At 40.9% G+C, this 18,397-nt stretch overlaps 1 long non-coding RNA gene across 4 annotated transcripts in view; it reads left to right on the plus strand.

The window, feature by feature from the left end:
* LOC103378159 (uncharacterized) overlaps positions 1 to 18,397 on the plus strand; it is a 117,195-nt gene that overhangs the window by 19,372 nt on the left and 79,426 nt on the right. For 2 of the 4 annotated variants that reach the window (XR_521483.3, XR_521481.3), the window contains exons 1-2: positions 2,805 to 3,713; positions 14,260 to 14,387. This is a non-coding gene — a long non-coding RNA (uncharacterized LOC103378159). Of the gene's footprint in view, positions 1 to 2,804; positions 3,714 to 6,364; positions 6,480 to 14,259; positions 14,388 to 18,397 lie in introns of those variants that run through there. The other 2 variants (XR_003049546.1, XR_003049547.1) reach the window with 2 other exon arrangements.

Below are 18,397 nucleotides of genomic sequence, written 5' to 3' on the forward strand. Positions count from 1 at the left end.
GAAGATACAGTTGTTTTTTATGGGAACTTTTTGCCCTTCATTATGGCTCCCAGGCGTAAGTCAAACACCAGTGATGTCCTAGATTCTGATGTTACCATTGTGTTAGCATAGGTGTTTGACATAGGTACATATGGACAGTATGTGAGTTTGGTGAAAATCGACTTGTGTCGCGCTGTAGGAATGGAACTCCAGACCCTGCGTTTACAGTCGGTTTTTAATCTGCTAAAACCTGTCTAACAGTTTCTCCATCAGCACCCAGTGTCAGGTCATGCCTTGCAATCAAAGTTGTTGAAGCGGCACAAACATGTGACCTGACCTCCGCCCCCTTAGGTCTAAAAATATGCTGCAAACTAACTTTAATCCTTGTTTTTTTCTCTTTCTCTTGCATTCGTTTATTTATCACACAGGGCTCACTTTTGCCCTTGGGGTTTGCTCAGTGACTCGCTGGTCCAAATTGAAATTGATCGGAGTGATCCGTTATTGACGAGGCGTGTGTTGTGTCACAGGTGTCATTCTCCAATAGACACATCCAAAGATTGTGCACACCTGAGCGTGGATGGAGAAAGCCTACAGTGTGTCATATGTTCCAGGTCATTAAGCTCAGCCTCTGTGGGCATTATTGGCGCGTTTGCAGTGGATCTGACCTTAGAGCGTTCCCTCTTTTTTTGCCCTACATATACCAGCGAGCTACAGGGGAGTGCAAGTGACTTCATTGGAGAAGATGACTCAGACCGGCCCTAATATGCTATTATGCTTTCAAAGATTGCCACACTGTAACTTCATTACTTTAGCCAGAGAATGGAGTTAAGACGGACAATCTCTCAATATCACACTAATCAATTACTTTTACAGCAAATTACTACGATCTCCAGCCCTGGGAGCACAGCCAGATATAAATAGCAGATTGACTTCCTTCATGGCTCTTTTACGATATCAATCAGTATTCTGTGCATGCATCCTGCATGTGTTCCTGCATGTGTGAGCGGGGGCTCACGAACACACATGCTCATTCACCCTCAGCTCAGGATGAAACCTGATTCGAGCCCCTTAGCAGCAGCAGCGGCAGCAGCAGCAGCAGCATCATAATACTCATGCAGCAGATGCAGCAGAGTCTAGTTTTTGATGCTGTGGCTTTTCTTGGGTTCAGTATTTCACAGCAGCCCAGTCCAAATGCCCTTGTAGTGCTCTTTACACAACCTCCAAAACTGGAAGATGGATTCACTGTTTCCAAGGGGCCACATGTTACAGTATGTTGTACACAATTAATCAGGTGAAAAAGAAAAATGCCCTCAGGTCGTGTTACCTGCTCATAAATTAAGTAAAAACTGCCGTTGGTTCTACAGATTCTAAAAATCAATGGTTTTTTATTATTATTTTCAAAGGGTATTGTCCAAAGGTGGTGGTAGAAATTCAACCACAAAAAAGAAAAAAATTGATATTGGGTTTCATTTTTTATATATATATTATAGGTCTGGTCAGTCAGCATCAGCTGAAAAAAATATTAAACATCCACCACCTTATGCTTAAACTAAGTAAAATCGTGGGAAAATCAAAGTTATTGTGAAAAAAAAAAACAGTGTCTTGTAAATAGTTGTTTATTCCCAAATATGACTAATGTCACAGAAGAAAGTAATGATCAAAGTTTAGAAAAAAAGATAATTCAGTGCCATATTGAAAAAAAAACCCCACATCGCTTGTAGTTGCTGAGTCACAGCTGAGAGAGAGAATATTTGATCAAAGTCTTTCTTGAAAACACCTGGAAATGAGTTATTGTCAGATCTCATTAAAAATGCCCTGGAGCTGCCCCGCCTATTGTGAGTTGCCCTTTAATTACAACCCACAGTTGCTCCTGTGCAGGGTTGAATCTGCCATAACTGCACCACCTGTCATGCTACTGCCGCAAAGCCCAAAATGAAATATATATGAAACAGTAGAGCAGCAGCAGCAGCAGCAGCAGGCAGATGCATGTGTGAGGTGTGTCCGTCTCCTCCCCTGCTGCCTGTGTCTGCTGTGGTAATCAGTGTCATCACGCTCTCCTGTGTCCTGGTCGTCAGTGTCACTCGTGTCACCTGCTGCCCGGTTGTGTATGTACGTCCCTCCTGCACTTGGTCCTTGATGGGTCAGTGGTCTGTGTCCATGTCCTGTCTTCTTTCCTGCTTTAGTATGGTTCCATAGTGTACCGGTTAGCACACTATGGAGCACACAGAGAGTCTAGGGTTTGATTCCCAGAGGAGCCACATGCTTGGCCCTTGCTGGGGGCATCCTGTTAACAGCATATCTGCTGCTAACACAACAATTTCCCAAATTGGTCAGGACTGAGCCGCCACTAAGTAAAGTAAAAATAAATACATTAAAAAAAAGCCCATCAGCTCTGACGTGTTTGGGCTTTAAATAACAGCACGCTGCTGCGGTCTGTCTGCATCAACTATGTATTTATGTGTAGACACTGGACTGGACTGGACTGGACTGAGCTCTGTCTCAGCTCCAGGCCAGACATCATGGCGTGACAAACGTGTGTTCGTTTTACATTTCCAGCTCTCATGACTGCGCAGGCAGGTGGACGCGCCTGCGTGATTCTTAAAAAAAGAGAGAGAGAGAGACAGGGCTGATTTAGGAGGTGTCTTCACCTTCTGCTTCCTTCACTGGGACACTGAGACACTTCTGTCCCCCATTCTGCCACATGATCCACGCCAGGACAAATCTACTGCAGTGGCTGTGTTGAAAACAGAGAGAGAGAGAGAGAGAGAGAGAGTCGTGGATGGAGACTAAACTGCTGGCATGGCTGCGCACACGCACCAAGAGTGAGAGCTGAGGTGTGTGTGTTTGGGAGAGAGAGAGAGAGAGAGAGAGGGAGAGGTGGTTAGCCGTGCCTGGGTGGGATTCCTCTATTGCGCCTAAGACAGGCGAAGTTGTAGCCAGCAGCTGGCGCTAAAACAGACCGAGGTGAGCGTCGCTCCCAAAAATTCCAGAAGCGGAGAGTTTTCGACCTTGGTGATTTTGGACAGCACTCAGTCTGGGATTGTATCGTCACCGCTCGTCCTGCCGAAGACGAAGAGCTGCTCGAGCTTCGTTTCCTTCATCCTCATCACCGCTCATCATCCTCCACCTGCTCCCCGCATGTTCACAGCAGCGTGTTCCTGCGTTACAGCTCCTCCGGGGAGGACTCGGTTCATCCACGTCCACCCACTGACCGCTCAGGCTGCTGTGATTGTGGATCTAAAGGGTCTTTTCCTCGTCTTCAGAAGCTTCACTGGGGTCGTACTGGGATTTTAAGGTGGGGTTTGTTCCGGAGACTCAAGTGCAGCTGGAAAACAAACCTCCTCCTTCTCACCTTTCTCACATCCTTTCCTCCCTCCCTCCCTTGCCTCCTCCAACCCCTCTCGCCGCTCTCTCGCTCGGTTTCTTGTTGATGACACTTGGGCTGCAGATTGTTGTCGCCTCATCACGTCCCTGTTAGATTTCTCAGCTACAGCTCAGACTAATGGGACCTGGATGTGTTGCGGTTCTTTACGGTTGAATTAGGAACCGACGGAACTCTCGCCGTCAGCAAGAGAGAGCGGAGGTAGAGAGAGAGAGAGAGTAAGGAGCCGCTGTGAATATTTAAACATATGCCCTGGTGGAGGAGCGCGTGGACAGCTGCAATGAGGGGGAAAAGAAGCAGCAGCAGCAGCAGCAGTGAGGCTTCGACATCAGCATCGTTAGTGTCACTTTTGGTAAGTCTCTCTCTCCCAAATCACCCCTCTCCTCCCCCCTTCACACAGATGCACATGCACAAAAGTGTCCCGCAATGACTGTAAAAACTCCTAAATGAAACAAACATAGGGCCTGTGGTTACCATCTGTCAGACCTACATCTATCTATCTATCTATGTATCTTATCTTTTTGTGCTGTGACTCAATGCTCTTGGATCATGTAACCTCTGTCTAAAGCTGGGTTTATTTCTTGTGGAGGCGCTTATTGTCATTTCTTTCAATCCTCTCTTTAAATGCCCCCCTTCCCCAATTCCCTCCTCATCCTGTGCCGTTCAGGAGGCTCTGGTGTCACAGACTGTGGCGCTGCATGTGTGAAATGGCCCGGGTGTGTCTGCGTCAGCACCGTGATGCATGTAGACGCAGTGAAAAAGAGAGTGTAACTGACAGACTCCGGCCTATATTAAGTTACACTAAAACCCCTTCTCTCCATCCCGTCAGAGCAAAGTGACTGATGGATGGGATGATGCGCTCTTCCCAGTCGACACTGAGGATGGTAAACCGTGTTTAACGCTCCGTGAGGGACACCTCGATGAGTAGAGAAAGTAATGCAACATTAACAATGGAAACTGACGTGGAAAAAAAAACACACACACACACGAAGGATGAGAAGTTCACAGGTGTTGGTTTACATCCAGAGTCTGTTCTCAAGATGGAAGTGTTCTGTGAATGAGGATTATAAGGAAGTGGCAATTATATTACCTCACAAAGGCTCCTCTGTCATGGCCCAGTTTGATTGGTGCATCCCAACATCCATTTAAAAAAAAGAATCTGTGTTGTGTTTTTTGGACTGGTTTAGTAAGGTACTCCACCAAACCAAATGTATTTGAGGTACTGATGGTTGTACCAGCTCCTGTTAACAAAGTGGACAAAACGTTAACGTGACTCTTGTTTGTTGTTTGTAGACCTGAGTGTAGATTCTGTTGCACAATCTGGCAACCTTGCAGCTTCTTGTTTGAGGCAGATGGTGCCGCCTTACCACAGTTGACAAGTAATACTCACTGTAAGCAACTTAGGGCTTATTTTTCAGTAAAGTATCAACTTAGAAATCTTGATACTTACATGGGAGAGTGCAGTTACTGATGTTCCTCATGTCTCTGTTGACCAAACAGAACTTTCTAGTTCTAGTCTGGTTTTCAGTGTACATTAGTAGAAGCAGAATGGCAAATTTGTGCATGAGCCGTCCAGAGTGCTTCTGATTGGCTAGTGTCCGTTACCTACATTGGTTAGGTTGATCAGTCACCTTGGACATTCTGGGGGACAATATTGCTCTTCTCTGCTAAAGGAAAGTGATTGGTGGGACTAATGGGTAAATCCACTTATGGACCAAAGAGGGAAACATGGAAAAGCCACATTGAATGAATAGATTGGGGGAGGCTGGACACAGACATTGGGAATTTGATCCAAGGTTGGTCTGCATGCTAGGTTTTCCTTGAACAGAGCACAGGTTGTTGAGCCTACTGATACAGAGTGGGTTCAGATTATAGATAGATACATTGATTGATTGATTGATTATTGATTATAGATAGATACATTGATTGATTGATTATTGACCCCAAAGGGACCATTACCCCTGAGGGGCAATCCTTGCCTTTCACAAATTTAGATCTTTTGAAGGGACCATTACCCCTGAGGGGCAATCATTGCCTTTCACAAATTTAGATCTTTTGAAGGATTTAGCAACATGCTAGATGAAAACCAATGATAATTTGGTTTGCAAAAGCTTAGCGCTGTGCTACCATAGCTCAATGTTGAGAAAACCTGACAATAAGGAACATATGTAGTGAGGCTGTACTGTCTGCTTAACCTGTGGGTAACATAATTACTCTGCCACGTTTCAGGAAACCTTTGGAGACGTATGCCGGCAACAGACATTAGCACTAATTACAGACATTAGCACTGTCACTTTAAAAAATCTCATTTAAATAGAACTGAACATTTGGCCATGTACAACAGAGATCAGACGTGTCATGGATGTCTTCCTGGCACAGAGGTCATGTTTTTTGAAGGAGCGTTATAAGTCGGCATGTTTTAGCATAAAGATGGATTTGTTCGTCTGGAACAATTGTTTGTGAATCCATTTTGACATCACAAATTTCTGGCGACCCTAGACACATGATTGCAGCTGTCACTCAAGATGAGCCAGCTCAGACATTTTAATATGCTGCCTTTTATTTGAACTGAATTTATATTCATGAAAGTGAAAGAATACAGTTGTTTAATATTGTATGTGATGTTTTTAATCAGAATGATTGATCAGTAGAATTGAATCAGTTTAGTTGAATTACTAGACATTTCAGGTGACCCCTGTTTGAATCTCAGGTGACCCCACTTGGGCTTGTGAACCCGATGGTGAAAAACAGTGATCTAGAAGGACTGTTATTGTATTTGCGGCCAGCAGAGCAACGTTCTTGATTCTGGTGTCTTCTAAGGTGCAGGCTGGTAGTTTGGAGAAGTGAGAGAAACCACAGATTTGATAGAGTATAGAACCAAAACAGTGTCAGTTTTATTCTTCACTCAATGAGCAAAGAGACGATGATGAGTTGGGTTGTTTGCACGTTTGTGGCGGTCCACTTGACACGTTTAACCACAGCTGTCTGTTTATTTTCATGCAGGTGGTGCACAATTTTGTTGCTTTGCCCGAAAAGTCTGTTGGCACCTCAGGCCATATTTAGGACGTGGACTGCTTCATGGAAAGTCGTGGAGTAAATCACTGCATCTGGTCCCATTGTGAGTTGCCAGCAACCTGGTCTCTCCTGGTTTGCCACACGCTGTGTTCTTTTCTTCTCACAAAAGGTCCTTTACATTTTTGAACCAAGTCCAACATATAAATGTTTACATATAAATAACAAAAAGTCTGTCTTTTTTTCACCTTGTTTTTATGCAAAAAAGTACATTAGAAACATCTTCATATTTAATGGAATTCAAGCGGGCCTGTTTTGACCCGTGGGCCGTATGTTTGACACCCCGATTTAAACTGTAACTATCAGTATCCTAACATAGATCATCTGGTTTCTTATTGATGTCTGAAACTGTTGTTAGTTTTAGGTAGGTTTTGTTGAATTCTGTTTCCAAGTCATTTTCCTTTTGTCAAAAATTAAAACTCTTGAGCTCTGGACTTTAATGCTACCATGTTGTGAGGTGAAGCAGACGGTAAGTGGTGTCAGGCTGCTGCACAGCATTGTTTATGGCAGTCAGCTGAGCGTGTTTAGAGATGATAAAGAGAGACACACAGAGGCTCTGATGCAGCAATGATAACGATTTTACGGTAGTGGTGACTGAATGGCGGCAATTTATGCATGCATTTGGACATTTTTAGCACCTTCTCATCATTTTCCTCTTACTCAATAATCCCAGGCCTCTACAAAAAATCCAACTCAGCGTTTATAGGAATTCGCTGTACTCCAGCTTTTCTAATTTTGGTGAGCAGGTCCACGGTGTTAGGGCTGTGGGTGTATAACTCTCACAGGACATTGGCAGGAAACAAAAGGAAAAAGCCTTTTATTTTCATGGTCTTACGCCATTTAGTCAGTCAAAGGATGAAAGATGCTAGAAAATTCTGACATAAATATACAAATTATAGAACTGTATAGGACAAAAATTTGCTACCAACATCCACCAAACCAAAAACATTTATTTTTATGAATTGGTAATTTTATATTCTTGAAATAAATGTACTTTAAATATATGTAAATATTTATTTATTTTTATGTAGCGTGTATATTATTAGTGTATATACATATAAATATATTTATATGTAGCTTGATCATGGCTGCAACACAAAAGATGACAAATACCCGTGATACTTTGTTGTTTTATTTATAGTAACTCTTTATTCATTTCATTTTCTCACTCTGTGTCAGCCGTGTTGTTACATCTGTGATTTTCAATGTTGCCTTTGCGAAACAATCGCCGCCAGATGTGTCTATTCAGCTGTTGTCTGAGAACAGTGTGTTGAAATGTAGTGCAGTAGTTCTTTACAGTGGATGACTGGCATCAGATCGCAAAGTGAAATATGGAAGTTATCACTGGTACGTACCAGGGCGTTGATAAGTGAAATATGGAAGTTATCACTGGTATGTACCAGGACTGCTGAATGCTGTCATCAACATCAACAGTCCCTGTTTTAGTCTTGTTTTTGGGACAGTCCCGTCCTCCAGGATGGACTGTACGTGGATGTTTCTCCACAAATACAGATATCCCTAAGTTTGTCTAACAACTTACATTCAATATAAGGTATTTTGGTAAAGTAATAATAATAAAAAAAGTAATAAAGACAACAATCTCAGCTGAGCTAACTACATTTGATACCTTGTGTATTGTGGCGACAAAAAGTTGCTCCTTTGTGGATGAGCATAAATATATTTTAAGATATTAGTTTTCAAGAACATGTAATTTGACTATTTTTTATGCTATTGCTTTTTTAAATGCTTCTAGCAGGGCTCCCTTTAAAGAAGATAAATGGAATTATATTTCAGTAATTCTGAAAGAAAAAAACAAACAAACACTTTAGACTATACAACCAGCATTTTTATGTTGTCCCTAATGTGGGTTTTATTAGGCTGCATGGGTACAGAGAGAGCAATAATGTGAATTGGAAAAACGATGTGGGTAATTCGTGGTTACTAGTGGGTTTTTACCCACATTTGCCTGATTTACGTGGGACACACGTACGACAAGGATTTGAGGACAGCACCCAAAACCTCTGCTTGTTTGAATCATTAACTTCTGTACATACCTGTACATGTTCTTTATATAGGGCAGTGGTTCTCAAACTGTGGTAGGCGCTCTCTGGTGGTACGTGGGGAAAATTCATATTTTCACATTTGGTACAGGTGGTACAAAATATAAAAAGTTTTGAACCACTGCTGTCTCCGGTTTACCACATCCTCGACCAATAGCGTTCGTGGTTACGTCTCGATCTTCCACAAACATATCAAGAAGTTCTTGTTCGCCAACTAGTTCTCGTGCAAGCTCGTCATACGTGGTACTCTTGTGCATTATTAGATTTGCATTTTGATTGGTCCACCCGTGCAGCGATAGAACCCTCTGGTGTGGCACGTGATTGGCTGTCGTCTTTGTGTTCACATCTTTAGGTGCATCAGTGTTGTTGCAGGCTGTTACAACATAGGCTCGCAGCACTCGCTGTAATGTGTCTACTTAATGAAATCAGGCAGGATGGTCATTATCATGCATTATTGTCAAGCCTGTGCTCGGTGCAAGCAGAGAAAGAAGGACTGCGGCAGCGTTTCCTTCATCAGCATGAAGTGCATTGAAAGGAAGTGTGTGCAGATGACAACCTGGCCCAGGTTCCTCTTTCGCTCTCCTTTCTCTTTATGAGCCGCTATATTTGGGATGTGGCTCGAGATTGATGGGGTCTCTCAGACTTGCCACTCTGTTGCATTGTATTACAGCAGCCGCACGTGATGGCAGTGTAATGTGTTAGCATTATGAAATTAGGACCAGTACAGGGTTATCAGTCACTGCAGGGATGAGGGAAATAACAGCCATCTCAATGTATCGACCTGTGTTTCAGACTGTAAAAGACTGAGGGACTGTGTAGGTCTGTTATCCTCCTTCTGCTCTTGACAAAGCATATTAAGAATGCCATTTGTGGTGAGTCATGTCCCTTGGCTTGATTTTTTTTTTGCAATATACACAAAGTTAGGTGTTTGTTTTTGTTTTTTTTTTTAAATATGAAATATAATTTTAAGAGACAGAGTGTGAAGAATGTTGTTGAATTTGTTGTTCTCTGCCCTTTCACATTGAGAGGATTATTTTATCTTCCTGCTGCAGCAAAATAAAAAAATATAAAACAAATCAACTGGGAGAGTTATAAAATACTGAAAGTGTTTATAGGGACATAATGCAGATAAATGAACACTGTTCCTAGAATGGTACAGGCCATTTCCCAGCAGTGCAGTATCAAAGTGACCACAACACTGAGAATCATTAGGCCTTCTGAGCAAAACCTACGGACGAGCAACTTCGTTTTTCATCTCTGCATCCATGGTCTACGTGTCAACTGCAAGACTGCTACACATCAGGAGACAACGGTTGTAATTCTAATTTTTAATAATTATTTTTAAAATTTCTTACCAAGTTTTTCTAAGCTCATAATCTGATTCTCATAGCAAATAATTCTGAAACGTTTCCCACAAACTGCTGGTTTAATAAAGGACTTGGTGACTGGAATAAGATACAAAATGAATATGGGTTCCTGAGAACTCAACAATATGACAAATAAAAGCTTCAATAGGTCGGCATAGCACAACAAAAATATCTTCATTTCTATCGTTTAGAGCTTGTTATCTCGGTGATACTGGTTATGTTGGTTAGGTTTATACCTGTCCTGTGAATTCTAATGTAGTGTTAATTGGCTGATGTACCTGTGTGTGGAGGATCCACGGAGTGAGAGAGTGGGACGATAGAAGAGGTTGAGCATCAGTGTGAGTCACTGCTTTGACGGTGCCTGTGTTTTGGGTGTTTTTTGTTGTATTAGTGAATATAAACCCACCTAAAGTATACTCTTTACTTTGGCTCTTCTTCTTAGTGCAGCAGGTGACATTAGGGACGGCTTGATTAGATACTCTTGATAGGTACCGCTCTAACATTGGTCAAAATTTAGGCTCGAACATCGAGAAAATTGTGGATTTCTTTAATCTGTGAAACCTTAGTTTGCTCAGATTATTTGTGAGAGACAAGCAGACAGAGGGAGACATAAATGTGAGCCTGATTTGAAAAGGTAATTTTGTCCTTGAGTGAAGGGTAAGACCTTAATATTGGTCTGATGGTGCTCCTGTGACCTGTCTAGACTGGCAGGAACTGCTGTTGTTTTCCTATGACCGTGACAGGGCTGTTTTTTTTCTCTTCAGATTACTGGATTTGTGGCCTATGTCCAACTTTAAAAAAAGTCTACAGTCAATGACAGAGCATGACTTTAAAACAATAATTTCCAATTATATTTTGGTTTGTGATTTATGCAATTATTCAATTATAATTAGACAGCAATTTTCTTTTATCAGCAACATGGTAAGTGCCAACTGAATGGCACAGAGGGTTACAGTGGAAAAAAACTGATGTTCCATATTTGTTAGTTTTTAGATATGCCATCACCTACCATACAGAAGGTTCTTGACTTGGTTCTCGAGTTCCGTTCCCACAGCGACTTATATGTATTCACATTACAGATCTATTCAGAGGTCAGGAACCTACACTTAGCTTAGCCAAGGGTAGCAGAGCCATTAGAGTCCAAACCCATGGATTCATGGGAACAGGGTTTTCATGAACACTGGAGAGGATCATTTAAACTGTGGAGGAGAAACATATTTTGCACCAATGGGGACACAGTGTAATCTGTGAACGGTTCCTGTCATTTCACCTGTGTGAATATAATCAGTGACTGTGGCCTCTAGGAAGACATTCAGTCATATATATATTAATGCTGCCCATGTGAACCTTTAACTGTCTCTGCTGACGGTATCGGAGCCGTTGAATGGTCAATCAGATTTTATGGCGGCGCTGTAGGCAACACGGGGGTGATATTAACACAGACGGTGAGTGTTTGTGTACTCACATGTTTCTATTTGTTGCTGTCATTTTAAACAGAACAATCAAAAACCATCTTGAAGCGTACAGTATGACAAACACAGGCTCAGGTTGCGGTTGTGTAGGCCTGAAACGATTTCACGATATTTACATAATACCTTGAAAAGTGTGTTGTAGTTCAGTGAACCTCTTCCTGTGAGTGAGTCAGTTGGCCTTGGTCAAAATGATCTGGTATCCAAATCCCTGAAAAAGATAACAAATACTCCTTTTTTAAAATGTATTATCAAGTGAAGCAAATTTCTTAAATTGTATTAATGTGATTGGATCAAAAGTGTCATATGGTAAACTTTAAATGCCCATGTGACCAAAGTTGAAGGTTTTTCACACGTAGGAGTGATTGACATATTCAATCAAATTTGTCGGTTGTCAAAAAACATTTAGACTGCCAACCGGCAGTGATGGCGTCCAGACCTGTCCATAGTGTACCCTGGTCTTATCAGTGGGTCCTCATGCCCCCCCCCCGCCCCGCCCACATATAGCCCATAAGGTTTCCATGCAACCTAGGACCGATGTGTTTGATGTTCTTTACTGTCAGTGTTTTGTTGTGGTCCATTGTTGGCCAACAGATTACAACGCCTGCTGTTATGAACATCAAGATCGGAGCAACTCGGACGCCATAGGCTAAACATCTCCCCGTCTTCTTCTATGCATCTGACAGTGATGTTGATTTAGATCATGCTTGCCGGAGCTGCATCTAGATATGTTGATCGATATCAGAGCTGCATTTCCCATCTGCTCTCCTAAGAAGGCCAATTAGAAGAGCTACATTCCATGCTCTCGTGCAGCAACTGAAATGCACACAAACATCATCTTCCCCACAATGCCATTAAATAATGCATAAGAACAATATATTATTGTGTAGCACTTATTGCGATGGGTCTTATTAGTCCTTTTTTCCTGCGAACTCACAAGCATTGGGCAAATCAAGAAGCTTTATAATGTACTCTCTGCCGTTCACATTAGCGGGAGATAATGTCTTCAAGATTTGCTGTTGCTGCATATGCCACTGCGATGAGAGATCGTTTTGTCCTCGCGTATTGATTTGTTTTTCAGAGTCGTATGGCTGGCTCTCCATCAGCCTCCAACAGCCGTGTTGGAGACTCCTTTTTAGCTCCATGGATCATAAAAAACCTGAGAGTTAAGAGTAAAGGAAAAGAGGAAGACAAGGAAAGTTGTAGTTTACAGTTTTAAAACGTGGTTGTTTTTATACAAATGTACCGTCAGCATTGACTACACAAGCACAGCAGAGAACAGCGTTTGAACAGGTTTTAGCAGATCAACTGGTTTAATGCTAACTTACGTTTCATATTGGATCTTTGTCTGCGATGGCGGTAGTCTATAAAACTGGTGTTGACTGAAGGCCTTTTGGTACCACATAATTTGATGCCCTTTTTGGATCGAGTAGTAACCTTCAATTTCTCAAAGCTAAACAAACATTGGAGCAGCTTTTCAGTTGAGCACCAGGGGTCACCTCGAAAGACGACACCAACTTCCTGTTTGTGTAGTTTGAATTCTAAAGTAGTCACATAACAGTTACACGTTACCAAACACATTTTTGTTGCAGTCAAATAAAATGTTGAAAGATGGGACGGTGTCCATTGCAGTTTAACTAGTGATGGCCTCTGGACTTGGACTTGGACGTCCTCGCCCTTCTCCTCTGGGTGATACACCTTCATTCCTGCAGTTGTAGATTCATAACTTTTCCGTGTCCTACAAGTAGTTTCTTAGAGGAAATGTTGCATCATTTGTGCTAGTACTTAGTATTGCCTTTACTATGTAGACGTTGACTTATACACTGAGTTATATTGAAGTATGATTATGGGCTTCTGCAGACAAGAGTAAATATAGTTTCTCCTCCTGAAAAGTACACGATCGTCTGTTTTAGTTATATTTCCTCCCAGGTTTTGTTGCGTATGTTACTTGATCTGTTTTTCTAACAAACAAACTGATTTCCTGCAGCAGTCTTTTTTTTCTGTGAAACTGAAGCTGCCCATGTATATCAGATGTATCTCCAGGATGAGGTTCATTTAAGTCAGCAGGACTGGTCAAAACTTTAAATACATTAGAGGCAGTATGTTTGAACTGAAGGTCTGATTTAGGTTTTAATTTTACAATTGTTTCAGTATCAAAAACTAAGAATTCGCAATAATATCAATGTAAATTTCTATACATCGATAATCAAATTCAAAAGATTTATTGACAAATAGATGTAGTACGATTTCACACTCATCAGTCAATGCAGTGACTCCGTTCCCCTGGCACTCCTCACAGGCCTGCGTTGTAGAAGATCCATTAGCATGTTAGCTCAAATCAATATATCCGCAATTTGTTTTACTCAGTTGAAATGTTAAAATTGGGAAATTTTTCTACACAAAAAATTGAATACGCCATTAGAGGTTGTACTGAGGGAGAATTAAGCAGTGGCAGCTGCAGCAGTGGAGGCTAGCACATGAGATAAGAACACAAAACAGAGCTTAGACCAGGGGTCTCAAAATCAATTAGCTGGAGGCCACTGTTACAATCGCCGTTTCACATCAGAACAGAAAAAAAGAAAAAAACGTGCCACAGCTGCTACACAGTTAGTGAAATTCTTGAAATGACAAAAACCAAGGATTTTAGTTCATGTAAAAGAACTACTGGGAAAAAACATACCTCTAGAGCAAAATTGAACATCAAATCATGGGCTGAGACCCTGCCATCCCTGGTCTAGACATTTTTAGTAAAACTGGAGTTGGGAAATTCCAGGATGTTTGCTAGAGACAGTGAAAACACCAGAAGAAATAATAAAATGACAGAGTTTATAGCACTTGGTGACCAACCTCTGTGATTTAGAACCTGAGATCTGTTGTTTTTTAGTTTGAGTCTAACATACATGTCATTATTTTTCTCCTTTCCATTATAGAGATTATGACCATTTCATTGGAGTTCTCACGGTGCCTTCGACTCGGCATACATTAAACCCCGTGGTCCGTGTTTGAAGATGGTTTGTTGGTGGGTGAGAGAAGTTTCTTCACAGCCTGCTGCATAGAGGTCAGTCTGCACACAGTGAACAAGGAAGCGCCTGAGTACACTCAGCTGTGGTGTGAAAGGTTGGGACGTGGGGGGCTTATGAGATACGGTGCTGCTTCACTTCAGTGATATCCAGTACTCAGCATGTTCTTCCTGGGGCAGACTCAGGGCGTGCTCAAGATAGAAGTGTTGTACAAACATGTGTTTCCTATGCAGTGAAAAATGGATGTGAAATGCCTTCGTTATAGACACTGAATATAAAATGTATATCTGCCTATCAAGGAATTACTGCTCCACCAGCAGGGCCATGGTAACCAAATGAAGAACGTGTGCAGAGTAGTCTGTTTATTTGGCCTCACTTTTCTTTAAGTAAGCACTAAACCACATCGATCAGCACGTTATTGCACATACATGAGCAGAAGGTCACTTAAGCAGGGTGGATTTCATGCTGACGCGCAGGGTGAACCGTAGATCAGAAAAATCCATTCCTCAGATCAACATCCACTGGATAACTCTATCCTTGCTTTGCGAAGATGTTCTCTCCATATTAATTACGTTAGCTGCAGCAGATCTGCTGCCACTACATCTGTTTGAGATCTGAGATATTTACGTTAAACGCATACGTGATATTGAATATATCTGAGCTAAAATCCTGGAAATTTTGCAAATCATCTCAGCAACTTCTTAGAATCTTCTAGATTTGTATTAGTGACGCAGAAAAAGAATAAGATTGCCTTCATAAAACGATGGATCATCGGAGGCTCAACTGTAAACATTCTGTCTAATGTTGTCATGTGTTTTAACAAATAATTTTAAAATAGATTTTTCTTAATATTTCAAATCTTAATGTTGATCAAACTATACATTTGACAATTAATTAAACTGCCAGAGCTAATTAATAATTCTTCAGCTAAAGTACGTACGTCCTGCAATTTGTAAAATAATTATTGTCTGACTGTAGGGCGAGTTAAAAGCGAGTTAGCAATTCATTTTTCAAGTCTTGATTATTTCATTTCATTTTATTAAGAAATAAACTGGAAAAAAAGTTTCAATAATGATCCAATATATTATTATTTCCTAAGGCTTTGCCCATGTCCCTTTTTCAGTGCAGTGGTTTATTTTATGAATATGAACAGTCTCTGAAAGCCATAACGACACCGACGTAAAAAATCAAACGTATAAAAAGTATCTGAATATTGTTTGTCAATATTGCCCGTCGATCCTTGTAAATATGTAGATTGGCGTCGGCCTTGTTAAAATCCTGCAGGAAATTCTCATGTTCTGCATGTAGTCAACACTTGACCGCACTGAGTGCAGCATAGATTAGCATAATTTACCTGATTATAGCTATAGCTCGTGTTTGAGGCTCAGTCATGTCACACTTTCAGTCCTTGTACACGTACCCAGTAATCTGTTCATATATCATCTGTACTCAGTGCTCCTGGTCCTGTGACTGACAAAGATTGAAGTGCAGATTTTTTCTGTCTTGATTAGGAAGGAGTTTAAAACTATGGTTTAAAAAAAATATATAAATCAGATGGGTCATTAGGTCTTCAGTACAGACAGGGGAATGTGAGGAGACGCATCATGTGGTGAGACGTACGTATACCAGTTTGGTTCTGGGTCACAATGTATCCATAAAATATGGTCTGTTTTTACCTTTAAGGAAGCAGATGGGTGTATTTTTCTTGTATTGTATATATTTTATATGACTATGACTATAACATTTGGCTCTTTGGATATTTTTTTTGTACTGACCTGCAGATCTGATTTGATGCCTCTTGTCATCTTTCACTGTTAACAACTAAAAAACTGAATGTTAAATAGTGCAGTAACAGTCCAATGGACAGCTGAAGATATTCCGATAGCATCTTTGTGTAAGGTCATTGTATTTTGGGAGACAACCTAATGTAGGGTTGATCTAATGCACGCGGCACTGCTGCCAAATCATGATGTTGCCCCGCCCAGAAACAGGCTATAAAAGAGCCTCAAACTCGTAGCACCTGCACAATAAAACAAATGTGACAGCAAAGTGCCTTTTTACCTTTCATTGCACAGAAATTGCCCTGCTGACTGTGCTAGCACTCAGACCGGCATCTTTTTAGAGTAAAGACGATATTTTATATTGGAGTAAATGATGTGTGACAGCTTTATGTGTCCTACAAAAATTGTAAAGCTGCTCAAGAGAACGGGCTTGTTTGGTTGGCGCACGATATGAACGTATTGCATCGTATATTTGTATTGCAGTGATTTTGAAAGTGGGGGCAAACAGGGGGCGCCAGGGGGCATCTGAAAATTAGAGGAAAGATGAGAAAAATATAAAAAAAATAAGAAGCTATTTTTTTGTGTCACCATTTGTCCTGAACCGTACAGCACCTAAACCGCCGTAATCATCAGATTCTCAACTTTGCGATAAGAAACCTCGTTTAAGAGCTGCATCTTAGTTGCCTAGGCTTTGTGTTCGTGATCTGACTTAACAAACCCTAAAGCCCCAATCAGAGTAAAGTGGTACCGCTGCGGTGGTTATCAACATTATTTGTCAAGTCCAGTTCTTAGCTTTGTGGTCTGTGCGCGTTCCTGTAAAAACGGTACGTTTGATGTCGTTATTCAACTTAAGAGTAAAATGGTGCAATTTTACCCTAAAGGATGATGCTTTGAGGAGCACAAAAAGACCATCACTGCCTAAACAACACTGTCACCGGCAATAAGGGATGGGAGGAGTGTTGGGAGAAAATTGCTGACCTTGTAAATGTGTTAGTTAACAGTGATTAATATTACATCATGCCTTTAGTGATTTAATTTCTGAAGCTCAGCATTACACAACTTCTACTTATTAACCCATATCCTTAAAAAAAGTTCAGTGATTTTTTTTTTCTCCTGTGTCGGATTAAACAGACAAACCTACTGTCTTTGTTTTGAATGTTAGATTTGCATGACTTACGCTTCCCTACGACAGGTAAAACATTGATCCTTTGATCAGTTTATTTATGGCCACATCACAGAGAAATACTGACCTTATTAGTCTCTGACAAATCAGTGAAAGGCAAACAGTCATTTAGATTTTATACTTACACTGATTTTCATGAAATATGAAATGACAAAACAAAGAAACCAATAAAAAGTCTTGGTATGCATTACCTCAGCATACCAGTCTGTCAAAATGCATTGAGAAATGACAACCACGCAAAAATAAGAGTATGCATTGAAAAACATCAGTTACACAACACATTCAAAGGCACAAGGCTGAAATGTGAAACATTACCAAAGGCTTTGGTCGGATTTCATCATCTACTCTTTCATAAGCAAAAAAAAAAAAAAAAATCAATCTGATTTTTAACATTTCTCTCAGGTTTCATTATGTTCAGTGTATAAACTGCAGACTTTGATTTCCAGAATAATTCATGGTGTTGGTATTGATGAGTCACATTGAAAAAACTAAAAAGTACTCTGACTACAGAGAGCTGGTAAATGATGACTGAGCTTGTTTTAGGGCTATTGGTGTTGGTGTTGGGGGTGGTGGTATTGAGCCCCTGTTCTAGATCAGTGATATGGGTTACAGTCAATCTACTAAACTCCTCTACAGACATCGATGGTGGAATGGTAAAAGGCCGTGGACCAATCCATCAACTGCAGGTTCTAACCTCCTGAAAGCTAAAGAAGTTTGTACTTAAATCTAAATTTACTATAAAAACCTTCACATTTTCCCAAAGTTAATGTTACACCTCTGTACGACATCTGAAATGGACATCTCATATTATCTCGTCTCGATATTATCGTTATAAATCTAATCGAATCTTTCAGTCTTGAGGCTGAGGTTTAAATTTTTGTAAAGAAAATTACAAAAATTTAAAGAGACAGAGGGAGGGCACGCTGACATTTCTGCATGTGGAATTGATTACATGAATAATCATTATTCAGAGGAGTTCATCTGTTGCAGGTTGAGATGTGTCTTGTTGGTCTCAGTGGTATCAGTGGTTTGGTCTCAGCTCAAGAAAATATTGGATTTACTTCTAAAACACAGTAAATACCAC

This window comes from Cynoglossus semilaevis, chromosome 4 (genome assembly GCF_000523025.1).
Source record: "Cynoglossus semilaevis isolate Cse_v1.0 chromosome 4, Cse_v1.0, whole genome shotgun sequence".
Classification (NCBI taxonomy): Eukaryota; Metazoa; Chordata; class Actinopteri; order Pleuronectiformes; family Cynoglossidae; genus Cynoglossus; species Cynoglossus semilaevis.